Here is an 11,957-nt window from a genome sequence, read left to right on the forward strand (position 1 = left end):
AGACTCTGAAAAGGCTTTTCTGCATACGCACATTTCTATCAAAGTCACGAGGCTTATGCAAATAAGGAAAAAGTAACGAAACCCATTTGGAAAAACATTTTTCTAATACTAAATGCTCTTTGAATTTACAGCAGTCCTTTCAGAGGATCCATCATTTTTGCCTCTTGGTTCAGTAGGTCTTAAGTTGAGATAGATCACTGTAAATTTACAGGGCCTTTCATCAAACAGGGCACAGTCACCTTAAACCTCTTCATGGGATTCAGACCCTGGTTGTTGGGGGAAAAATAGGAAAAACTTTCTTGGGTAGGTGTATTGAGCAATACTGCTGTTTCATTATGGGGTCTTCCTGATTTAGAACTCTAGATCATTCATTTTGTGAATGTTTATGAGAAGTCCAATCTGGCAAGAGGAAAGAGGAAAAAAAAAAAAAAAAGGGAAAAAAAAGAAAAAAAAAAGGAAAAAAAAGGAATGCAATAGATCTGCCTGATCAAAACACTGAAAACACTATTTGCAGAGCAAAACAGTTTTGATATGAGGAAAGTCACCATCTTTCTGGCCCTCCATCTAAAGGTACCATCTGTATCTGTAAAATTAGTATTTATTTGTGTTATTTATTGCTTCAATCATGAACCAGAAATACTGTGTTGTTCCTTAACAAATACACACAGAACCACTGAGTCCTTCGTAACTGTAAAATGAAGATCTTCAAGTTTTGAAGAAAAAAAGGTGACAATGCATCATCTTAATTTCATATCCAAATCTCTTTTAAGTCAATCATTCTAATGCCTTAAATTTAAAGTAATAGCCTTTTGTGTTATGTAGCTGATTATTAGGTGTTTCTGCCACATTTAATCAGTAATTTGATATAGATTTATCTGTGAGAAAGCTGGACTTTGTTTATGAGAATACATTGACTATAATCATGTACCATGAGGAGATTCTGTTGGACTAACAAGTGTATACTCAGATTTTGACTGATCTTAAGGACAGTCAGAATTTTGCACATCATCCTTTTTCCTTCTCATTTTGGCTTTTCTCTGCTTTCCTTTTCACTCCCTTGGTTCATTAGCCCTTACCTTTTCCCTCTTCTCTCTCTTACTTTTTCCCTCTTCTCTCCCATGTGCTGTCTTTCAGGTTTTTCTATTTGATGACTGAGATGACTGAGATATAATAAGGAGAAAATACTTTTACTGTTAGTTCTGACAGTACAAGTACAAGCCAAAAAGTGATAAGGCTTCAAATAACAGATCTATAAGATCTTTTTCATTTCTCTTGATTTGGAAGTAAAAAGAAATCAAATTGCCAGTGCTTCCATGCTCACACAAGAAGTGAAGAGTGATATTAAGGAAGCGTGGCATGGCTGCAGCCCCACCTGCAATACAGTAAATCTCAGAGGCTGAGACTGACAATGTGCTGAAGTACAGCGCTGAGTGGAGCTAGTGGGATGGGTGACTAAATGCTCCTCACTGTGTCTGCAAGTTTTCTTCTTCATCTCAGAAGTCTTCATGATGAGAGATACCTCTTCTTACTAATTCTATAATTCTATTATTAATGTCACTCCGCTGATAGGAATGATTTCACACTAAAGAATAATATCCTTGAAGATTTAAAATGCTAGACAAAATAAAGACAGGATAGCTTCAGTAAACAAAAATTGGATCCTAGGAATTCTGGGGTGTTTTTTCTGATGTACAAAAGAATATAATGGCTATAAAAATTCAGCATTCTGGAGGTTGAAGTCTTTTGCCTGCCTGCGGGAAGAGGAGGCAGCTGGGAAAGCCTTTCACACAGCTCCACCAATGCTGGTCATTTTTGGAAAGGGTCACTTCTGAGCATGACAGAGCTAGTTCATTAGTTGGCATGGTCTGGCAGTATTGAACATTTTAAAATCAGTGTTTGAACAGCAGCATGGCTAGAGCCATGCTGTTGCTGAGAACCAGTGTTCATCTGGGTGAGATCCTAGATCCAATATCAGGACAGAACTCTGCTGATTCTGAACCTGCCTGTCTTCCCGGCATCTTTGTGTGAGAAGGTTTGGGTCAGTGTTAGCTCTACTTTAAACATGAGATTTCAGCAATGTTTTTTTGCTTGTTTTAGGTGTTTGAAGCCAGCTACTGTAGAATTTGAGAGCTGATCCAGGTCCTTGCCCAGGTACCATTCTAACCTTCATTCAGAAGCACTGTTTGCTTTCATAGTATCTCTTCCCATATAATAGAGTAAGCCTGGACTTATGCTGCATGGACAAATGCTGCTGGGGTTAAAACCATCTCTGCCCTGCAGCTGGTTTTACTGTCAAAGCTAGCTGCTTGGTGCTGGGTGTTGCAATATAGTGGTGGGGAATTATTTAATATAAAACCACAGACTGAAAAAGCATTCTTTTCAAACCAAGGAGACTACTCTCCTTCAAACAGGATTTTGAATCATAAATAGTGTCACTTGTCTTTATAGAAAAGATGACACTCAGTTAATAGGGTGGCAAAGTTCATCCGCTACTCTATAATTAAAAAACAAGGGGAAAGATGAACCACATAAAAAGGTTTCCCACTGTGACAAATTCTGTGGATAACAACATTTTCGTTCTGTTGTAAAAAGCAACTGCTTTGGCTGTAAATCCTCCAGCAAGGGTAATGAGCAGTATAGTTGGCCTTTCATTTGTTTTGTAGTCTGATGCTCAATCAATCCTGAAAATAAAAGCACAATGCCCAGATTGTTTGATCAATTGATCCAAAATATATCTAAAAGAAACAGCTTTGTTTCCGCTACAGTATCTAATTTCAGCTGTGTAATTAAGGCTATAACATTTGCATTTCTAAGGAATGTCTCTTTTGGTCTGCACAAATAAATACCATCTCCATGATTTATTTCTTACCTTTGTTCCTTAGTGGCTCACTTTTCATATCTTCCTGTACACTGACTTTCAATAATAATAGTAACAAAAACACCAATAATAATAATAATAGTTATTATCATATAATAATAGTTATTATTATTACTACTACTGTTATTATTGCCATTGTTAAATTGAATGTCACAAATCCCTTCCCACTAAAAACTTTGATGGCAGGGACAAAATTCTTGCCTCATCTGCCAGCAGCCTCTTAGCACATGACTATGGATGAAGATCACTTCACAGCAGATAAACGTTTCAAATCCTAACAGGCTCAACCTTTAAATTTCTTTTGCACCTTTGTTAATGTCAGAACAGAAATACAGCAAGCACAATTTTTTTAAAAAATAAAGTTTAATGAAAAAGACTCTCCCATTTCCTCCCATTTCCTTCTGTGATTAATTAAAAAACAGTCCTCTAAGCTTCCACTAATTTGTTCTGAAGCAAGCCATTTCCTCAAACAGCTGCAAAAGATGAAAGTTGTTGATAGGAAGCTGCTAGTGCTTTTCTCACTTCCATTGCTACACACCAATTAAATCCCCAGATTGGGTCCTCTCTCTTGACAGATATCTCTAAACTACCATAGACAAAAACCACTAGACTCAACTACACATCCATCTGACCTGTGAGAGGCTTCATTTGCTTTCTGTGTAACTGTTTGACCGCAAACTTTAATGTAGCCACTGAGATGGAGTGAGAAAGGAGTGCAGTGTTTAGCATTTAGGGTTATCGTTTCTCACGCCACTTCAGGGGTTAGTTTTTTCCATCCTTTCCCAGCCTGAGCACTCAAACTGTGGATAGCTGCTGCTGAGAGGGAGGCTGGTGTGGTTGCATGGACATGAAGCAGACAGACAGGACGCTATTGTTCAACTTGTTAAAAAAACTGCAGAACGTATTTATCTGGGGCTCAGGGCAGCATTTAGGTGGTCTGGTGTGGAAGCTAGAGTTGGACTTGATAATCCTTATGGAACAGTTCCAACTTGGGATATTCTATGATTCTGTGATAGGGAACAATTCTACTGGGGTATTGAAGGCAGATTAATGCTTTCCATTAATATGTGCATGGCAGTACACTTGCTGAACCTATTCGCCTCTTGAAGGCTATGCATGACTGGACTTCTTGGACAAAGCTTCTGTTCTCTTTTTTTGGCACTACAGTTAGCTTAACTTCATCTGAGTCATTCACATTCTCCATGTGTCATGCTCTGAGTATATTTGCCGGCAGTTTTACATCCTAAGACATTTGTGTCACAACTTTCCATACTATTTTTTTCCCCCTTTTCAAATGTAGACATTTTCTTTTTGGGCCCCAATCCCATTTTCCTTTGGTTTATTGTTGGCTTTAGGTTTTGGCTTATTTGATGTGGTGGCTTTGCACTGTTCTGCTGGGACTAGGGAAGCCCAGCTGCAATTGATCTGGTACTTGATTGATGTACCATGTTCTGTTTCATCAGCTTTCCACACAGCTGACCATAAAATTAAACCTACATTTCTAAAGCTTTCAGACAACTGTAAGAATTGCCCATTATGCCCATTTATTTGCTGTATGGTTTTTTTTTAATTGTATTTTATTTTTTGTGCTGGTCTAGTGCTTTGCACCTCAATGTTGCCATTAGTGAAACCCAAAAGGAGCATCTAAAGACCACATAAGCAGGGAGACTAGACACCAGGCTCTGAAACATGTTGGTTTTTTTCCTGCTTTTGTTTCCACTGGCAATGGCAGTGTTCATAGCTCAATAGAATCCGTAAGAAAATGTCTTCAAAGTGCAGTTCTGTTGCTGCTTGACTGCATTTTTCTACCGTTTTTTTGTCTGTCACTGAGGCATTGACTCAAGAATCGCTGAAAAATAACATTAAATTCTAATGAACAAGACTTTACCAAGCAGGTATTTAAACAAAGAACAACAAAAACTACTTTTCTCTTCACTCCAGCTTGTGATTCCATTGAATACTGCCAATTGGGTTAGAATCGTGCATGACATTAGCCATTTCTGATTTGCTGACAGTACTTACCTCACCGTACTACATGCTATGCATTTTCAGTGGTTTTTCAAAAATGAATTAAAATTAATTGAAGGATTGCTGTCTGGCATGTAGCAGTATTCCTCTCACTTACAGTTGGAAAAACCAAGACAAAATGTTTGTTTACAATTAGAACTTTTGCTTTTGGTAAATATGAACATTTCAACAGCGGAATAAAAGTAGCCACTATAGCATATTCAGACCACTGTGCACAACAGAAATCAGTTATTTTCTTTGGACAACAATTCTTTGATAATATATGTCTGTACCCAACTATCTGATTAGCTGGGAGCTGGAGATTCAATGTCACTTTTTATTTTATTTACTTATTATTCTGTCAGCAATACAGGGATCTGGGGATGCAGTTACCAACAATTTGAATTGTTTTTATTAATATGGATTTTCTGCATTAATTAGGGTGCTACAAGGGCATAGCATTCTGACTAGACTACTAAAAGCTCAGTTAGGTTGTTCAAGAATTAACTGGGCTAATAAGCACTTCTTATCTCCATAGAAATCAATGGTTACCTGATTGCTTATAACAAAATCTATGTCTGTTCAGCCTGGGAAAAAGAAGAATGAAGGGGGATCTGATTAATGTTTATAAATATTTAAAGGGAACAGGAAGGCAAGTGGATGAAGCCAGACTTTTCTGGGTGGTGCATAGCAATAGGACAAGAAGCAATGGCTCAAAATTTGAACATAGGAAGTTCCATAAAATATGTGGAAGAACTTCTTTGTAGTAAGGGTGACAGAGGACTGGTACAGGTTGCCCAGAGAAGTTGTGGAGTCTTCTTATATGGAGATATTCAAAACTTGTCTGGACACCTACCTGTGCCATCTATTGTGGGGAACCTGCATTTGAAGGGGGTTGGACTTGATGGTCTCTTGAGGTCCCTTCCAATCCCTGCGATTCTGTGATTCTGTGAAAACAAGAATCACAAGAATCACAAGAATCACAAGGTTGGAAACGACCTATAAGATCATCCAGTCCAACTGTCTCCTCGTCACCATTGCCACCACTAGTACTAAACCATATCACGCAGCAACTTTGTGACATGCCTTGGACTTGGATTTCAAGATGCACTACAAAAGATTTTGAGATGCCTTCTGGATGGAACTGTCCACCTGACTGTATTTTAGAATATTCTAAATATTTAGAATATTTTTAGAATATTTAAATTTGGGCTTGCTACTTCAAAAGAAAATGGCCTGGGAAGGTGATTTAAATAAATAATGATTAGTCAAATCCTGTGATTGAGGAGAGACTGTTACATAATGCACATCTTAAAAACGACTGGATTTAGGCAATGAAACTATTATACTAACTGTAGGTAATAATGAAACTATTGTAATTATGACAAAACCACCATCTAAGACTGTTTTTGTTAGTGCACATGTACACAATGCAAGGTTTTCCGGAGATCCTCTGTGTAGCTTCTTATGCTATGACTTGGCGATGTCTTGCCACTCCTTGATGAACACACACTGATTTTCAACTCCATCTACCATATTTAAACTTTCAAAAGGCTACGAGGTGTATCTGTGAGCATGCCCTCTCAATGCCTTTTTATCAAACCAAATCAGCATGAAGGAGGAATTGCAGGAATTCTGCTCTCGGCTTCACTAGCCATTAAAGCTTGACCTGTGACTCTGAAGCATTCCTCACGTCTCTTCTGCAGTCATTCCTTCGCTGCCACAGAAGCTACCCATTATTGCTGGTAGCAGTGGCCTACTGCTTTGATTGCCTGCCTTGCTATGGGGGAAAATTATGCACACTGCTCCAGCACAGCTACAAAAAGAATACTTAGTGTTTTCCTTGGCCTCTTTTGAGGCTATTAGTCTGGTTGCTAACATAAAATTTCTGGAAATTTCATCATTATTTCCCTTGTCTTAAATAATAAATATTAAACGTTAAACCATTTCAAATTAAAAAAACAAAAAACAAAAAACAAAAAACATAATGCTTCCATTCCTGAATATTGAGTCTCTGGATCTTCATCTTTGATTCAAAGATTTGTTTCCAAGCTTGTCCCTTATCTTGTGTCATATTTTTGCATACTTGTGTGTTATACGTTTTGTATGCTATATGTGGCTGCACGGACATTTACATATCCATTTAATGAATTCTTTTTTTCATAAACCTTCTGTTTTCATTAATTATTTAAGTTACTCTAGAAATTCATTTCACGAACACATCCTTATAAGTGCTACTGAGAAATAAACCAAAACACACTTATATAATAAATGGAGCCTTGATAGCGCCAAGATTTTATTTTCTCCTTTGCACAAGCAAAGTTTTTTCTAGTTAATAAGGAGCAAACACATACACAGCTCACCTAGCTCCTGCAAAATAAATTTAATTTCCTTGGAGCTAAATAACTGTTAAACAACTGGAGCTAACAAAACTGTTCTTGTTACAATTCTGATCTCCAGAGGAGTTTATTTCTTTTTATAGGTCTGGACAGCCTTGAGCTTTCTGCGTTTAGATTAAATCAGCTCCAGAATCCCCCTGTCCTTTTTTTCTGTAAACAACACTGAAATATGAAAGATAATTTAAGATTAAAACTAAACCTTCCAAATCAGTGGGATTAAGTGAGAAGATATTGCTGAGACAAAGGAGCAGCCTTACTCTATGCTACCATGCAGGACCCATGCAGGTCTCTGACGCTGGGCAAACTGCTGGAAACAAACACCACAGTGCCGTGTTTATTCATTGGAATGGATATCTGTTCAGCCTGCTCTGATGTCTCTGCCAGTGGAAGTCTTTGAGGCAGGAGCTGCCTTTCCCTGGCTCCTGGTGAGGTCTCTGTTATTGTGGTGGTACTGAGAACAAGTATGAGCATGCCACTGCAATCCTACCTCCACATCTCAGCATCATCCTCCCAGTTGGTGAAGTGGCTTTTGCTAGAATACATGAAGTCACTAGGCAGAGTATTTGTCCTGATCCCACAAATGCATGGGGAATCCGTATGATCCAGTCAATAAGACCCTTCATTGTTTTGTCTCTCTTCAAAGCAGGAGATCTGCCTGCACATCCAAATTGCCAAAAAGATGTTTTTGTCCTCTTCTTTCTTTTTTGTAAAAATTTTCTCACACCTACAGGTTAGTAAAACATATAATCACAGCATCAAGATGAAATTTTAACTATATACTATCCTAATCTTGTCTCCACAGTATTAAAAATAAATAAATAAATGTTTACTCGACCTTCAAAATGTCCATGACAAAAAAAATAAATAAATAAAAAGCCACTGTTTTTCCTAGAAACTGTTTTGTTAAGCTGATGCTGAGACTAAGCAAGAGAAAGGAAGGAAGACAATATTACCTTTTGCTAGAGTGACAGTAAATGTCTGGTGGAGCTGTAATTGAGCATGATATTCTATGGATGCTGGAGGTAATACTGCAAGGGAGAATATAGTATGTGAGGCCAGTAGGTATAGAAGGGAAAGTAACACTTGTTCTCATTACTCCTAACAGCTCAACTGTTTACCTAAAGCAGATCATCTGGCTAGACTGCTTGCAAACTTGATTTTCACAATTCAGTGGAAAATGTTACTCTGTGTAATGCTATTTCCAAAGCCTATCATTACATTGATTGTTCCTGTAAAGTCACTGGAGAGATTAGCTGAGATTGTCTTTGATGGATGAGTAATGGTTTGTAATCCAGGATCTACATTCCCTCTCAGGTTTGAAAACCTCAGTAGCAAAATACCCCTGAAAGCTGTTGCAGATTACTTTTAGAAAGGAAATTAAAGTAGAACACAATATTACAATGTATACTGCAATATCCTCATATTGCCACTGCTGGTTGTTAGGATGTTGTCATTGCTGTTTCTTCCAGTGAGGAATATTATCTGGACCGAGCTGTTGCATTTATATCTCCAATATAAAACTCCCACTTCAAGATCTCCCTTGTGTAGTCCTAGAATTTTCCAGCCCACTCCCAGACTCTCAAGGCTGAACATCATTTTCCACAACCAACTCCCCAGTAAAACTGAATAACTGAATACACATGGAAAGCAACAACTGAAAGGGTGTGAGCAGGCCTGAGAGATGACTGCTGTACCTTGCAGTGAAGTAATAAAAAGAGGAATTTATACCTATATCTGTTGTCAGTGCTGTGTGCAGTACCTGATATGATATATGTGCGTGTTCTCTTGGCTCACATGGGGAACACCCAACCTGCATGTGCATGAAGTGGTGTACTGGGGGGTAAAGGGAAGCCTCGCTATCTGCCCAGCCCTGGTCCCAGTTGAAGGAAAGAGTGTCATTCTGAGGACTCATATCCTTATCCTCCTGTAGTAATGATAGTTCAGCATGGGGCTGCTGTGGCAGTGCACCTTCCCCACCGAGTGGCTCTCTAGGAAATATCAGAAAGCTTTTGACCTTGTATGTCACTCTGCTGATTACCCCTCAAATGTGGTCTACACTGGCACAGACTCAATGTGCTTGCTGATATGAAAATGTGCTCCTGTGAGTACAAAAGAGCAAGTCGAGCAGACCACACGCCCTTTGGCACGTATGCTGGCTGCTATCTCCCACACTTGGCTGCGCAGAAAAAGTGCCTTGGAATTTCTGCAGTGGCTGGGGCCAGGCCAGGGTGTGGGCAGTCTCCATCATAACACCCGGCTCAAGACTTCTCCTTTGCCAGTAACAGGAACAAAATAATCACATTTAGAGAAATCCCTGATGGAACACAGGTCACGCAAAATGACCTGCTCGCATGCTTTCATTAAATTATTTTTCATACAAGTATAATAACTGAATAACTTGGTAATAAATAAGCAGGATTGTTAGGAGTTAACACGAAGTAAAACAATGCTTATCAGGAAAGCTAAGATCAATTATGCAGCCAACTCTCATTAGGAAAAAGAGCTCCGTGAAGAGAGAAGTTACAACTTCTTTTAAAGTGAGGATTGATTATAAATGCATATGGATATTTTTGGAACATGTTCTGGTAAGCACAAGATAAGCTGCATTAATTTTTACTGAATATCTGTTTAGATGTTAAGTAAATATTCCAATTAAAATAAGATGAAGTCTGGTGAAAACATGCTCTACACAAACTTCATACAAAGCCTAGTCATTGGGGAACTCTGTCTGCCATTGCGCTGTGATGAAAACTGGTCAGAGGAAACAGAAAACTCACATTACTCACATATGCTTAAGAGAGCAGGTTAATGAGGACCTTGGTGGTATTTCAGGACCTGAAAAGAACATGATGCCCACTGAATAGTTTTTAAGTTATTTATAAACTACATTAAAAGGAACTAATTCTCCTTAGATTACACTGGTGTGTGAAGAATTCTGTTCCCTAAAAGCCCAAAGACATTTCTTTTAATGAAAGTGTGATTAATTTATATAGACAGAATCAATTTAAAACACTTTCATTTCCATTTGTCATTATTACTGTCACAAGTAGTTGATCTGCAGTATTGAATATAGTGAATAAAGGTGAACGTTTCCACCAGGATTGTCACTAAATTATAACATTATATTGGACGTGTTTTGCAGGTTGTCTGCTTGTTAATCTTTTCAGAATTGCAGAAATATCTGCAATCTGTTGTATCTGCCCCCCCTTTGCACAGTACTTTCAGATTAAGTGGTGGAAGTACTGTAAATGCCTTAATTACTATCTTACTAGTGGCAAGCATATTAAAAATGACTTCAAATATTGCATGAAGGAAATGCTTCCAAATCTGAATGTAATTTTTATTTTATCCTATTCATATTATGTAGGCAATAATGTATCTGTAATAAAGCTGAAACACTCTATTCTTTTTATATTAGATGTAGTTTTGCAATTAGTTCCACAGAATAGCTCGAGACAAGAGAGACCAATAACAGTATTTAGCAGTTTCATCTTTAGTGTCGATCATGGTTCAAACATTACTATTCTGAATTCACAACCATCTCCTGAGACTACAGACTGGTCATGATGATGTTGTACCTTCCCTGGAGAGGTATTCTCCTTCTTCCCACCTCGCCAACACCTTTGCCTCATGCTGGGGACTGTGGAAGCCACATACCCCCTTGTCAAATGGACTATTTTCTTTATCTAGGATTGAAACACAGGAAAAGTTGGATGCAGATTGAAAACTTTTTGGAAAGGCAAAGTTAGTTATAAGGAAGGTTTCAATGTGATAATTCAGAGGAGGAAATCATATCAGTGTGAGCAAGAGCTAGAATAAACAAGCCACTATAAATACTTCTTTCCTCTTTGATAAATATTTGACTAAAGTCATCAGCTTCACTTGAAATGGATTCATATTTGACAATGCAGCCCATTCCTCCTTCTTACAGAAAAATGGCTTTTCTTGTTTTAAAAGTCAGAACTGGCAAATATGTTTGCATGTCAGTTTTTCTGTCCCATACATCAGTAAGCTATCAGGAGCTGTTATTATCAGGTGTATTATTAAAATCTAACAACATGGTTTTTATTCTCTTTAATTAAATATAATCAATTACATTTCTCTCTTTGTCCCAGTCCACTACTTAAAACTATTTCTGGAAAGTAATGCTAGTAGCAGCACCCAGAGCCACATAACCCTGAGGGAGAGACAAACCAACTATTGGCACCTTATTGCTGTGCAACAACACCACAGTCTTCACCAATGATCCAAAGGAATTTAGGTAATACACTCCTTCAACTGATTTGTCTCAAATAGGTGTGTTGGTTTTTTTTTAAGCATGGTAATGCTTAAATTTTGCAAGTTGTCAATAGGTGCACAATATTCCGCTTTGCGGTTTAAATCATAGAGCAGCTGATAGTTCACAAAGAAAATGTTGGGATTCCTGATAGCTAAAAACTACAACAGCTTAGTTTTCCTGACAGTCCTACTGGAACACTCATTTCTAAAATCCTTATCTGTACAGTGTTCTGCATAGACAAGTATTTCACAGAAAATGTGGCAAACTTTTTGTAATTCTATATATGAGGGAAGCAGAGACACATATTTAGTCCTAATAGCCAAAGAAAATGTGGCACAAATTGTTTAGCTGTCAAAAAGCCAATGTGTTTAATAGTTTTCTCGTCTCAAACTGA

At 37.9% G+C, this 11,957-nt stretch overlaps 1 protein-coding gene across 1 annotated transcript in view; it reads left to right on the plus strand.

Annotated features, from left to right (window-relative positions):
- Positions 1-11,957, plus strand: part of LOC128080619 (sulfotransferase 1 family member D1-like) — a 948,073-nt gene that overhangs the window by 39,304 nt on the left and 896,812 nt on the right. The gene's annotated exons all lie outside the window — the stretch shown is intronic.

The sequence above is a fragment of the Tympanuchus pallidicinctus genome, unplaced genomic scaffold (assembly GCF_026119805.1).
Source record: "Tympanuchus pallidicinctus isolate F22 unplaced genomic scaffold, pur_lepc_1.0 scaffold2, whole genome shotgun sequence".
NCBI lineage: Eukaryota > Metazoa > Chordata > Aves > Galliformes > Phasianidae > Tympanuchus > Tympanuchus pallidicinctus.